Genomic DNA, 15,341 nt, shown 5'->3' on the forward strand with positions numbered 1-15,341 from the left:
TGCTCTTAATAATTTATTGGTCCAATCCCGCCCTCTAAAATCCCTATTAACCACTTCTAAAATGCCGAATTTAAAGGAGTGAGAAGGGTTTGTACTAGTGTGTTTATAATACTATAACAATGTTCGTAAATCCTTTGATTTAACCTCCTTTCTGTCTTTCCACTGTAGAAATATCCACAATCTTTACATCTGGCCAAATAAACAACACCTATTGTTGTGCACAAACCTGGAGAAAAGGTAACTTCAATTTCATAGGGACCCAGTTTAACCATAGGAACTTCAATAATATAACTATAATAATCACAAGCCCCACATCTAGTTGTCCCTGTCTTCTTATTATTCTTTACTAGGTGTCTATTTTCCAATATCCATTTCAAATTAGTGTTGACCCTGTAAGTAAACAAGGGTTCAGCACCAGTAACTGCCCATAAATCTTTGTTACCCTTAAACATAGCTCAGTTATTTTTAATAATATTTTTAACACAACCTGAGGTTTCACCATAGGTTAATACCATAGCCTGGGAAAATTTCTTTCCTTCATGTTGACTTTTGTTTTTATTTATTATTTCTTCAGTTGCCCCTAATAGGGGTTTATATCTGAGATCCCATTGACTAATAGCTTGGTCCCTTATACGGGTTAAAAAATCAAGTGGATAACCCCTAACAAGGAACATGTCCAAAACTTTGGGCAGGATTCACGATGGCTAGCACAGAGTCTAAGAGTAGTGTAAGACTCCATGCAGCCATAGCGATCCAGATACAGCCTGTAGGGAAGTGTAAGAGAGCTCCTAAAACGGCTCTTACACGGACAGGGTGTGGATATGCTAATTACCTCACTTGCAGCCGAAAGTCATGCAAATGAGGTAATTTAGCGATCCAGGAAGCAGAAACCTGTCCGTGTAAGAGCCGTGTTATCTGCAGAAATGTACTCAGTTGACAACTGAGTACCGTTCTGCAAATAACACAATGGAGCCTTGTCAGCTCCAAATAAAGATTGCATATGTTCCAGGCAGCATACAAATGGCCAAATATGTGGCCACTGGCAACGTACCCCCATGCAAAAATGAATTTTTTTTTTTTTTTCGGCGATCGCCGATGTTTAAACGTAGCGCAGCGCCGCGCAAACGGGCTGTGCTGTAAAAACAGAAAAATAAAAATTTAAAACCCATCACAATGTAAGGGAATAGCAGGCTGAAAACAACATGGCCACCGAGTAGGGGTTGCTAAGGGGGGAAGCTGAGTGTAAGACATGTAACTAAGCATTAGTAGGCAATCCTATGTAAATGAGTGTTAGGATAGTGAATCGCACTTTCACATAGCAAATGAGCACATTCCCTGGAGTGTAGGAGTAGGATAAGGGGGAGTAACAGAGTAGGAGATAGGTGACATCACAGGGGGGTATGTATGAAAGAAATGAAGCACATTGGAGCACAGTGGTATGTGAAGGATGTCAGTCACACATCATGGAAGGAGGTGTGTCAACAAGTAGGGATGGAAAAGCCAAGAAATGGAAGGTGTACTCTATGGATAACACCAAAGTTTCTTGCTGGGCGTGCATGCGCACGTGTGCGTGCTAAGAGGAGCGAGTAAGATAGAGTGCGCACGTGTAAGTGTGAGTGCACGTGTTTAAGGCAGAGTAAGCATGTAGGAGCCTGTCTAAAGTCCTGTAAACTTGTTTGCGCTGCTGTGCACGTGTTTTAACCTGAATAAGCAGATTCTAGTCCGTCTAAGCATTTGTGCATGTATGTTACCCGCTGTGAGCATGAAAGGAAAAAAGGAAGCAGAAGAAATAGTAGGAAGCTAGCAGGGAATACTGGCAGAGCTAGCAGGTGAAAACAATCAGAAGCAGGCAATTACACAGGCAGAACAATAGCCCAGCCCAGCACTTAAAACTCTGCAAACAACAGTGCAGTATGTTTCTCTCAAGAGACACTGCAACACAGGAGTAAGCTATTAGAAGTGAAAACTGAAAAAGCTTCACTCAGACCAAAAATGCTAGGGGCTGCCATAGCTGTTATAAGGAGACATATGCAACATGCTGAGGGTGGTGACTATGCAAATGCTGCTGGACAACCCACAGTGAGGAGACAGAGAAGAGTGTACAGGCCCAGGGTCACCTACCAGGGGTTACATGAGCTGGAGATAGTGGAGCGCTATAGAGTGGACAGAGACCTCCTACAGCAAATTGTTGAGCTGTGCAGGCCATGGCTCACACACAGAACCAACAGAGGGGAACCCATCCCAGTGGAAACCAAGGTATGTGTTGGCCTAAGAATACTAGCAACAAGTACCTTCCAGAGACCAACTGGTGATATGATGGGGATATCACAGGCATCAGCATCCAGGGTACTGCACCAGTTCCTGGATGCCATTTCAGCACATGTCGGTGATTATGTATATTTCCCCAATTCCCGTGAGGTATTGGCCAGCAATATGCGTCTCTTCCAGCAAATGGCGGAATACCCTGAGGTAGTGGGTGCAATAGACTGCACGCATATACGCATCAAAGCACCAGCTGGTGAGCGGGTTAGGGCCTACATTAACCGCAAGGGCTTCCCCTCCATCAACTGCCAGGTTGTGTGTGATGCCCAGGGCATAATAATGAATGTGTGTGCTGGCTGCCCTGGAAGCTACCATGATTCCCATATCTGGCATTTGACGCAGCTGTACCAGACATTTGCCAATGGGGACATCCCACATGGTCACTTAGTGGGGGATGCTGGCTACGCACTGGAGCCGTGGCTGATGACACCCATCAGAAATGCACACACACAAGAACAAGAACGCCATAATGAGGCACACTCACAAACACGAAATGTAATCGAGCGTGTGTTTGGGTTGCTCAAGTCACGGTTCCGGTGCCTGGACACATCTGGTGGAGCCTTGCAGTACTCACCAACTACATGTACCCAAATTGTCATGGTATGTGCTATGCTACATAATATGATTCTGCAAAAACAGCTGCAGCAGTACCAGCATAGGGCTGGGCCAAACAGCCCCCCCACCATTGCCAAGGCCATCACAGGCAGATCGTGACTCGGAGGAGGAACAACCTGAGCCTGCCCCATTAGGCATAAGGAGGTGTGCCCAGTATGCCTTGGCCTTGGCAAAGAGGCAACGCATAGCACATACACTGGCTCAGTAGGAACCCTGGAAGTAATACCTCTCTCTGACTCACACATATAGTAAAAGGGATGCCTAAGTTGTCACAACCTGCTTTCAAACATGTACAGGGAGTGTAGTATGTGCATCCAACATAGACAGTCCTGCAGCACCACCTGAGGCATGATTGCCATGTGTTAAGCAATGTAACACCATGTAGTATATGCAAACTTGATGACCCTGACTAACATCCTACCCTCACCAAGCATGATGCCACGATATGAAGACAAGATAATCAATTACAATAATTGGCTTAAGTATTGCTGTTAGTCAAAGGGGATCCAATGCCTGTCAGCTTGGGATGACATGCTGAGCAAGACACGATGCTCCACCCACTAGGGATGGCTTGCACCTATCACCCCTGGCCTTTTGGATACTGGCAAAGACTGTTGTCACCCCCATAGTGCCTTGAATAGGTAAGGCTCAAAACACAAACCCGCCTCCATAGGTATCACAAGGGATAAGAACCTAGAAATAATGCTACCCAATGCCAGAAGTCTAAACTGCAAGATGCACGCAGTCCAAACTCTCCTCAGCATGGAGAATGTTGATATCTGTTCTGTAACAGAAACCTGGTTCAAGGCTCACAAGAGCACCCTAACACTACCAGGTTACACCTCATACCATGCTTTACAGCCCCAAAACATGGGACAAACTACAAAAGGAGGGTGACTATCAATAATTGTCAAGGATAACCACACCCCAGGTTGGTGCCACAGCAAGAAGCTGCATGGACTATCCACGGGAAAGTAACAGTGGCTAAAACTGACTCCCAGTTTGTAGCCTGCTACAGACCACCCTCCTAACTCCAGGAACCGCACTTGGCCTACTTGAGAACACATGAAAATATCAAGGTCTCTCCAAACAACATTATATTGTGTGACTGAAAATACTCAAACATAGACTGTGAGCATTATTCTAGCTCCAACACCCTAGGCCAAAGGTTCCTAGAATTCACAAACCAAAATGCTATGGAACAACTTACCACTCCCATAAGAGGGGTAAGCATACTGGATGTGATAATCAGCAACATGGGTACTCTATGCCCAAGACGAGAAGTGTATCCCTCAGTGGTAAGATCAGACCATAGAGTAATCTCACTGGATAGTCACATCCTGACCCCAGTCCCTGGGCAGAAAACCACAGTGAAAAACATGTGTAAAGCAAATGTTGCACTCCTCCAAACTGAGGTGGAATCCATTAAAGGCCTTGTGCCTGTGGAAAATATGGGCCAGACCTCAGAACCCTTTATAAATGCATTCTATGAACACATTCAGGAATGCATGGATTATGCAATCCCAAATAAAACCAAGACCCAATCCCATACACGCAGGCATCCAGCCTGGTGGACCCCAGCCATTACCAAACCATGCAAGAGAAGGAGGAAGCTACTACATGATAGAGCAAAACCCAAAAAGGGAAGTAATTTCTGATCAGTATTATGGCAAAAAACTATGGCCACACATAAAATCCTCTAAGGCCAGCTACAAGATGTTGAATCTGGGAATCTTGAGGCAATGTTACAACTGCCTCATGTACACAGACAACCCCCTCCTCCCAACAAATACAAATATATGTGAGAGATGCAACTATATAGCCAAACTGGAGGCTGAGCTCTCTCAACTCAGTACTGGCAAAACCAGTCAGGAGGAGAAGGTAACCACACACACCACAACTGCAAACCAAACACATAAACACACAAAAACATACTCGGAGGCTGTAATTAAAAATCTACCAAAACAACAGAGGCCTCCAAAGCAGGCACCCAAGCAACCACTACCTCAAAACATAGCACATGCAACACATAGTTCACAAAGTCAGTGTGCCAAACAGTCACAGCCCTTAAGGCAAAACAACATGCCTGATACACTTGTAATAGGTGACTCCATAGTCAGACACAGTGATGTCCCGCTCACCAGACTGAACAAGGAAAAGGTTACAGTAAGCTGCCTGTTGGGCGCTAGAATATGCCACATAACACAAGCACTCAGGTCACTCCAAAGCAAGTACAAATATGAATAAGTCATTGTCCATGCCGGTGTGAATGACCTGAGATGTACCTCCCTGGACTACATGAAAAGAGACATAGAGGAGCTCTCTGATTATGTAGCCCAGGCCGGTATGACCCTGACCCTGAGCAGCATCTTACCCTCACCAAGAATGATGCCACAGTACAAAGACAAAATGATCAGCTTTAACAATTGGCTCAATTACTGGTGTCATTCTAAGGGGATCCAATGTCTGTCTGCTTAGGATGACATGCTTGACAAGCCACGCTGCTTCACAAGGGGTGGCTTGTACCTGTCACCCCTGGGCTTCTGGATATTGGCCAAGGCTCTTGCCACCCCCATAGTGCCTTTTTTAGGCAAGGCTCAAAAGACAAACCCACCTCCCTAGAAAACACAAGTGGAAAAAAATAAGGGTAATGCTGCTCAACGCCAGAAGTCTAAACCTCAAGATGCACGGTCTCGAGGCCCTCTGCAGTATGGAGAACATCGATGTCTGTGCAGTGACTGAAACCTGGTTCAAGGCTCCTGAGAGCACTACAGCACTACCAGGTTATAACTCATATCATGCTTTTCGGCCCCAAAACTTGGACCGAACCACAAAAGGAGGGGGAGTATCCATATTCATCAAAGATACACACACCTCCAGGTTAGTGGCAATGCACGAAGCATCGGAGACCATCCATGTGCAACTAACCATAGGCAAAACTGCCCTACAGTTTGTAGCATGCTATAGACCACCCTCTCAAACTCAGGAACCCTACTCAGCCTTCTTGAAGACACTGGAGAGTATGAATGTCTCTCCAAATACCATCATATTGGGAGACTTCAACTACCCAAACATAGACTGGGAGCATTACTCAAGCCCCAACACCCTAGGCCAAAGGTTCCTAGAATTCATAAACTCAAATGCGATGGAACAACTAGTCAACACTCCCACAAGAGGAGATAATATACTAGACCTGATCATCACAAACATGGGGACACAATGCTCCACACTGGAAGTATACCCCTCATTGGTGTGATCAAACCATAAATTAATCTCACTGGAAATCCACATCCCGCCCCCACCCACTGCTCAAAAGACCACAGTGAAGAATTTCTCAAAAGCCTACTTCACACTTCTTAAGACTGAAGTGGTATCCTTCAAGGCCCCTGGGCCAGTGGAAACCACATCCCACACTGCTGAAGCCTTTATAAACGCTTTCTATGGCCACCTTCAAGAATGCATGGATCATGCAATCCCAAATAAAACCAAGACCCATTCCCCCAAAGGCAGGCGACCTGTCTGGTGGACCCCAGCCATTAACAAACCTTACAACAGTAGGAAGCTCCTACATGACAGAGCAAAATCCCTAAAAGGAAAGGCATCTCTGATCAGTCCTAGCAAAAAATAGGATCACTCATAAAATTATCCAAGGCCAATTTTGAGAGAAAACTCGTAAAAGACACAAAAGTCAATCACAAGACCTTCTTTACTTATGTTAGAAACTTGGGTGGAAACTCACAGATATGCTCAGAGTTAGTCCAAAACGACACAAAATATACTGAACCCACAGACATTACCAACATTCTGGCAGACAGGTTCAGTGCAAATTTCTCCCCCCATCCCCCCCAAAAGGAGAAATATCTATCCCAGCAAAGTGTAGCCTCCCTAACATCTCAGATGCCCAGGTGAGAGCCGCCCTCTCCAAAGCTAAAAACACAGCATCAATGGGACCAGACGGTGTCCCGGGTTGCGTGCTACATGAACTCCAAGAGGAACTAAACCTGCACATAAGGCTGCTGTTTAATCACAGCCTTACTACAGGATACGTACCCAAAGAATGGTGTGCAGCAACAGTGGTCCCACTCCACAAAGGAGGTGCTTCTATGGACCCTGGAAATTACCGCCCCATAAGCTTGACGAGCCTGGTCTGCAAAGCTATGGAGAGGATCGTTATGGAACTCATAAACAAAGACATTGGGGACCTACAGACACTGGATCCTACCCAATTCGGCTTTGGCAAGGGCAGATCCTGCTTTTTGAACCTGGTTGACTTTTTTGAAACAGTCATTAAGGCCATTGATGAGGGTAAGGCAGTTCACACCGCCTACCCTGACCTTGCAAAAGCCTTTGACACAATACCCCACTCAGGCATCATAGACAAGCTCACCAGCTCAAATGTAAACCCATATGTCATAAGATGGGTTGCAAACTGGCTCAAGGACAGAACCCACAAGTTTAGAACTGCTGGAACCATGTCAGACTCTAAGCCAGTCACAAGCGGTGTCCCACAGGGCTCTGTCCTGGGACCCCTCTTGTTCGGTATTTATTTTTCCGAGGTGCAAGCAAACATAGGAGGATTGCGGCTGACAAAGTTCACAGATGACTGCAAACTGGGCGCCATAATTGATACTCCAGCAGACACAAGCATCCTTCAGAAAGGCCTCATAGAAATGGATAACTGGTGCCAGAGCCATGGCCTTAAACTGAACGCCAAAAAATGTATAGTCATACCCTTTGGGAAAAACAAGGTACCCACAAATTACCACATAGGTGGTAATCCATTAAGTATGGAAGAAGTAATCAGGGACCTAGGGACCCAAGTTGACAGTAACCTCTCATTTGACACTCACATTGCCAAGGTGGTTAGGAAGACCTTCTATATTGCCCACCTTATCATGAAAGGATTCACATCTAGATCAAGAGAGGTCATTGTGCCCCTATACTCTTCTCTTATCAGGCCCATAATTGAGTATAATGACCCATTTGGGATGTACCTTACCCGACACCTGCAGCAGTTAGAAAGACCCCAAAAGTACCTCACCAAGAGGATAAAGGGTCTTAAACATATGTCATATGCTGCCCGGCTGAAGAAACTCCAGCTCTATTCAGTCACATACTGCCTACTCAGAGGCAATCTATGCCTGATGTACAAGGCCATGTCCAATCCGGAATTAATGGACATACTCCACCTCAGAAAATCCAAATCCATTAGAGCCATGAGAGCGAGAGATGTGAACCTCAACACAGAAATAAATAGGACGTGCTAGAGGGACAGATTCATAACCCAGAGGCTCCCTACACTCTGGAACTGAATCCCAGTCCATGTTAGGCAGAGCCCCTCACTGACTCTCTTCAAGAGAAATTTTGACGAGTGGATGGGAGATCATAGATTTACAACGGTGGTCATCTCTGTGTCACTACTAGACAGAGGCACAGTAAACTAAACCCTAAATGGGCATAATATTCTCATTCCAAGGGGTGGTGAAAGCCACACACACTCTGGCTAGGCTTATAAATGCCCTAGGGCACATAGCCTAGTATGAACCTATGAACCTATGAAGATACAAATTGTACAGGATGCTAAGGATAATCACAAGGCTTTCTTAACGGATGATAGGAACCTTGGTGGGAATTCACAGATATGCTCAGAATTATTCCAAACTTACAAACAATACACCAAACCCACACACATTGCCAACATCCAACCTGACAGGTTCAGTGCAAAAGTCTCCCCCCCACCACACACCAAATGCCCAAATATCTATCCCAGCAGAGTGCTGGCCCCCTGACATTGCAGATGCTCAGGTAACAGCCAGCGTCTGCAAAGCAAAACACACAGCATCAATGGTACGAGATGATGCCCTGGGCTGCGTCCAACATGAACTCCAAGAAGAATGGAACACCAAATAAAACTACTGCTCAATATCAACCTTACCACAGGATATGTACCCAAAGAGCAGTGTACAGCAACAGTGGTCCCTCTCCACAAAGGTGGTGCCTGAATGGATACTGCAAACTATCACCCCAGAATCCTGACTAGCTTGGTGTGCAAAGCTATGGAAAGGATCATCATGGACCTCAGAAATAAAGATATTGGGGACCTACAGACACTGGACCCTACCCAGTGTGGCTTTCTTAAGGGCAGATCCTGCCCCTTAAACCTGGTTGACTCATTTGAAACAGTCACCAAGGCCATTGATGAGGGGAATGTGGTCCACACAGCCTATCTGGACCTTGCAAAAGACTTCCATACAATACCCCACTTGTTCATTATAGATAAGCTCACCAGCTTAAATATAAACCCCTATGTCAGTAGATGGGTTGCAAACCAGCTCAAGGACAGAACTGACATGGTCAGAAATGCTGCAGCCATGTCAGACTCCAAACCAGCTACAACTGACATGCCACAAGCCTCGGTCCTGGGACCTCCCTTGTTTGGTATATATTTCCCAGAGGTACAGGCCAACATGGAAGGACTGTGTCTGAACAAGTTTGCAGATGACTACAAACTGGGCACCATATCTGACCCTCCAGCTGACACAAGCATCCTACAAAAGGGCCTCATAGAAACAGACAACTGGTGCCAGAGCCATGTCATCAAGCTAAATGCAGAAAAGTGTATAGTCATCCCCTTTGGAAAAACAGTAAGTGCCCACCAATTACCACATAGGTGTTAACCCATTAAGTACTTTAGAAGTAATAAGACACCTGGGGACACAAGTTGATAGAAATCTTGCATTTGACAACCATGTGGCCGTAGTGGTTAGAGAAACATATCATATACCCACCTAATCATGCAGGTATTCACATCGAGATCAGGGAAAGGTCATCGTGCCTCTTCAGTCATCCTGCATCAGGCACACAATTTAGTACAATGGCCCTTGTGGGATGTACCATAGCAGACACCTCCAGCAACTGGAAAGACCCCAAAAGTACCTCACCAGGAGGATCAAAGGGCTCTAACAGATGCCATGTGTTGCCTGATTAAACAAACTGCAGCTCCACACAGTGCCATACTGCCTGCCCAGAGGCGATCTGTGCCTGATGTATAAAGCCATGTCCAAGCTGGAATCAATGCACATGCTGCACCTTGTAAAATCTGAATGCCAGTGAGCTATGCACATGAGAGACCTGAACCTCAGCACTGACATAAACAGGACATGCTGTAGTGATTGATCCATAACCCAGAAGCTCCCTCCACTCTTGAGTAAACTCCCAGTCCAGGTTAGTCAGAGAGTCCCTCATTGACTCTCTTCAAGAGGAATCTTGATGAGTGGATGGGAGATGGTAGGTTTACCCTGGGTATCACTTTTATGTCACGGGTAGACAGAGGCACAGTATACTGACCTTGAAAAATGTCATGCCAAACTCCAGTTAAAATGTGTTGAAGGACAAACACACTCTCTGACTAGCATTAGAAATGGCCTAGGGCACATAGCCTAGTGTTTGTCAATGTCCACCCAAGTTGCGGAATACACTACTAATGTTGGACAAGCCAGGTTTAAGTAGGCCATAGCTGAACAAAATGCAACATGGTCATATTTGCACAACTGGCCCTTAACCAGTCTGGTGTGCTCAGAATGAATACTTAAAGCAGTGATAGGACTGAAACCCAGGATACTGTCCACACAGTGAAAGTACTGAACCAGTACACTATACAATATTACAGTGTTTGGTCAGTATGAAAGAATGTTGACAACTGTATGCAAACTATCCCATGGAAACCCTGCAGGCACAGCATAATCCCTTTTGGGTTCAGACACAAAGCAGTTGGGCAGTAAGAACACACCATGACTTCCAACACACAACTATAAATGTGAAATATTGTTGAAGTTCACACACAACCACAAATGTGGTGGACCTCAGATCTCAACATATGGAAAGGTCACACTGGGCATGCTCACACATTTTGATAAATGAGACATATGTCAGGCAACAAGCCATGGAAAGCCTGAACTGGGCATGCTCACACACTTAGGCCATGTCTCAGTATAGCAATTGGCCACACATATCTGGCATTTGTATGTGTTAAGCCAGGAACCTCCCACAATACAGCAATTTGCCCAGTGCACACAGTTAAAATGACAACAGAGACATAAGTAATATAGTGGATCCCTCTCATATTCAAACATTTTCCACAGATACACAAGTTGTTCATAGAAACAGGGAAAGCTATGGCAATAAAGACCTGCAAACAGTTTATCAGCAACAAATATTGTGCATCTGATACTTAAACATATGGGTGTAGAGGTCAATACTAGGCTGTTTGCCCAAGGCAGTACATAAGCTTAGCCAGAGTGTATTTGGCGTCTGCCTCCCCAGTACAGTAGGCTACTGTGTCTCTGTAAAGTAGGTCACAGAAGGCACCATTTAAGGCTAGTGTGCTGTGCCTCCATCAAGCTGGGACACAGTGGAGATCCCAGGGGTTGAATTTGCAATGTCACATCCATGTGTCTGGAGTATGCTGGAAGAGGGTTGGCAAGGGGTTATGTCTAACATTAATTGGGATTCAATTCCACACTGAGGGGAGCCTTATCTGCAGTGTCTGGACAATTTCACTGTCAACACTTGCAAGTGATGATTTTGAGGGATTGAAGTGTCTTGCCAATACAGTTCAGAGATGTCCTCCCTCTGTGGGATATTGCTCTGTAATGTATTAGCTCCCTCCTTCTGTTTTACAGCTTATATATGGCTGGTGTAAACCAGACAGGTCTTCTGTTGTGGAGGAGTCTTGGTTTTATTTGGGATAGCATAATCAATGCAAACCTTCCAGATGCTCATAGAATGCATTTGTCAAGGATTCTGCAGATTGGCCTGTATAATCCTCCAGCATGGGTCCTTTGAAGTATTCTACCCCAGTCTTCACAAGTGCAAAGTCTGCTTTTGATAAATACTTTATTTGCAGTGATTTCCTTGCCTGGGGGTGGGGATGGGATATGGATGTCCAGGGAAAGTTGGTTATGGTCAGATATTAACAATGGTGGTCTACCTCTGGTGTGGAACACAGAGTCCCCATGTTGGTGATGGTCAGGTCCAATATGTATTCCCCCTTGTGGCTGTGGTGAGTGTTTCTGCCATAGCACATGGATGCACAAATTGTAGTGGCTGTAGGGTGATGTTGTTGAGGCCTGAGTAGTTCCCCCACTCAATATTCCTGCACCTGAAGTTAACCACTGTAATGGTGTATGTGAACACCTTCATATCCTACACTGTTCCCAGGGAAGCCAAGTGTGGTTCCTGGATATGGGAGGGGTGGTCTGAACTGGTTGTGTTGTGTGTTACAAGTCCTGTGGTCACGAAGCATGGTATAAAACATAACCTGGTAGTGCTGATGTGCATATGTGACCCTGAAGTAGGCATCTGTTAGGATAGTAATAGATGTACATACCTCTTTCTAAATAATGATGTCAGCACCCTATAAATACTGCAAGAGAAGAAAAGGCTCCCAGTAATTTGAATAGCGTGCTCTGCTAATGTGTTTCTCTCAAGTGTCATAGCATAGTTAAGTAGGGGTTTGAATCCTGCAAATGCTCAGTGTGTGTGTGTGTGTGTGTGTTTGGGGGGGGGGTGGTGTGCAATTCTCTTTGAAAGAAATGGCCCTTTTGGCAACTGGAATAATGCACTACATGATGTACATTCCTCTTTGTAAACACTGATGATGTCAGCACCCTATAAGTATAGCGGGGGAAGAGAAACCTCCCAGTAATTTGAATAGCGTGTTCTGCTAATGTGTGTCTCTCTCAAATGTCATAACATAGTTAGTTAGGAGTTTGAATCCTACAAATGGCATGTGTGTTTTTGTCACACAGTTTGTCAATGTGTGGTGGGTGTTGCTTTTATTATTGTATGACATATATTATAACAGTTATTTCAATGCACACATGAGGTATGTGTGTGCCACATAGAGATATGTACCTGTGACCTTAAATAGTTCCCATGCGTGAAGCCTGCCGCATGTGAATACATGGAATTTGCTTTACACAACATTTTCACTGTGGTTTTCTGTGCAGGGGCTGCGGTTGGTATGTGAATATACAGTGAGATTATTCTATGGTGTCATCTTAACAGTGAGGGATACACTTCTGGTCTGGAGCATAGAGTCCACATGTTGGTGATGATCAGGTGCAGTATGTTTTCCCCTCTTGTGGGAGTGGTAACAAGTTGTTCCATAGCATTTGAGTTTATGAATTCTAGGAACCTTTCACCTAGGGTGTTGGAGCTACAGTAATGCACCCAGTCTATGTGTGGGTAGATGAAGTTGCCCAATATAATGGTGTTTGGAGACACCTTCATATATTCATGTATTCTTAAGTAGGCCAAGTGGGTTTCCTGGGTTTAGGAGGGTGGTCTGTAGCAGGATATGAACTGGAAGGCAGTTTTACCCACTGTTAGTTGCACGTGGATAGTCTGTGATGCTTCATGCTGTGGCAACAACCTGGGGGTGTGGGTATCCTTGACATTTATTGAGACTCACCCTCCTTTCATAGTTAGTTCCATGTTTTGGGGCTCTCAAGCATGGTATGAGGTGTAACCTGGTAGTGCTAGGTTGCTCTTGGGAGCCTTGAACCTGTTTTCTGTTACTGCACAAATATCAACATTCTCCATGCTGAGTAGAGTTTGGACTGCATGAATTTTGCGGTTTACATGTCTGGCATTGAGTATCATTACTTCCATTTTCGTATCCCCTGTGCTACCTATGTAGGTGGGTTTGTGTTTTCAGCCTTACCACCAGAATGCAAAGTTGTGCAGACATTACACTGTTGTAATTAACAGTGGTGTATAAAAAACTACAATGACAATCATACCGTGAATGCATCAGGCATGCTGGGATATACCCACAATGATATTATTATACTGTACTGTTAACAACATGATAATATTACTACAGTTCTATGTAGTCACCCTGTGCATCAGCACCATGCTATCCTGTTCCTGCATCAATGTTACAGATTGCAGGAGGTGGCACAGTTTCATCATATGCACAGGGTGTGTACTTGGTATGCCCGAGTCTGCCATTGACACATCCAATCAACATGTATGTGTGTGTGTGTGTTAGTGAGGGACAACAGTACAACATGGGGCAATGTTGATGCGGTGTGTGTGTGTGTGTATGTGTTAGCCCTAGGTGTTAGCATTATGCATGTGTGTATGCATGCACACAGTTCCACCTCATGGCTGCCATATACGGGTGTTTGTGGACAGCCAAAGACTGTACCTGCCAGGTCATACAGATCACTGTCTCTGGCCACGGACATGGTACCTGTGCCTGGCAGGGGTGGTACGGACAGTATCAGGTACTAAGCCAGACTTGGTACTGTCATCAGAAGCAGTTGGTTGATGACTGGACACATGTCCCTGCTGGGACTGTCCAGAGCCACTTTCATGTGGTCTCCTAGGGCGGTCTGATGACAGCACAGACCCAGCATTGCTGGGGCTGGTACTGGCACTATGGGAGCGGCTGCGGGTTTGTTGTCATCCGCTATGACTGCCAGCTGCTGATGTTGCTGGCATACGTCCACGTCGATGCCTCAACCATCCTGCATTGCCCTGGCTCATGGACATGTTGTGGAACAGATCTAATGTGTCCCCCCAACGTCTGTCAATGACCTCGCCGACAGTATGGATGTCAGCCGCAACGTCATGCATAGTGTCATTCATAGCAGTGCGATGTGCTCTAAGCTCCCTCAGACCCTGTCTGGTGTACCGTTCCATATGTGTCTGTGCCTGCATTACAGCCTGGAATATAGCTGAGGTTGAAAGACCTCTGTGGGCATGTCTGACAGGGGCAGTATGACCACGGATGCTCCCACGAGAACCCCTGGACATCTGCCTGTGTGGTACCATGTCAGGACTCTGGCCATGGCTGCTGTGAGGGGATGCATGTGCCACTGATACCACATTACCCTGGTCAATGCCCACTGTATGCTGTCCCTCAGCTAAGGACATTGGTGACAATGGATGTATTGGCAGGATGACTGTGCGCAGTGATGGGGTTGACTGCTGTGTACTGTCGATTGGCTGACCAACAACAGACCCTGTCACACCTCCCTGTGCCATTACATATGTATCATCATTATCACTATCCCCAGCAGTGGCTTCAGGTTCTCTGCTGCACTCCACCAGAACAACACCAGAACCTGTGAGAGGAAGACAGGAAACACAGTTTACAATGTGTACACAATGTTACCACAGATGCACACAGGCACATTCACACATGCACACATGCACACATACGCACATGCACACATGGGCACATGCACACATGCACACATGGGCACATGCACACATGTGCACATGGGCACATGCACACATGCACACATGGGCACATGCACACATGGGCATATGCACACATGGGCACATGCACACATGCACACATGGGCACATGCACACATGCACACATGGGC

This window comes from Protopterus annectens, chromosome 1.part0, assembly GCF_019279795.1.
Source record: "Protopterus annectens isolate FY-2018-M chromosome 1.part0, PAN1.0, whole genome shotgun sequence".
Classification (NCBI taxonomy): Eukaryota; Metazoa; Chordata; order Ceratodontiformes; family Protopteridae; genus Protopterus; species Protopterus annectens.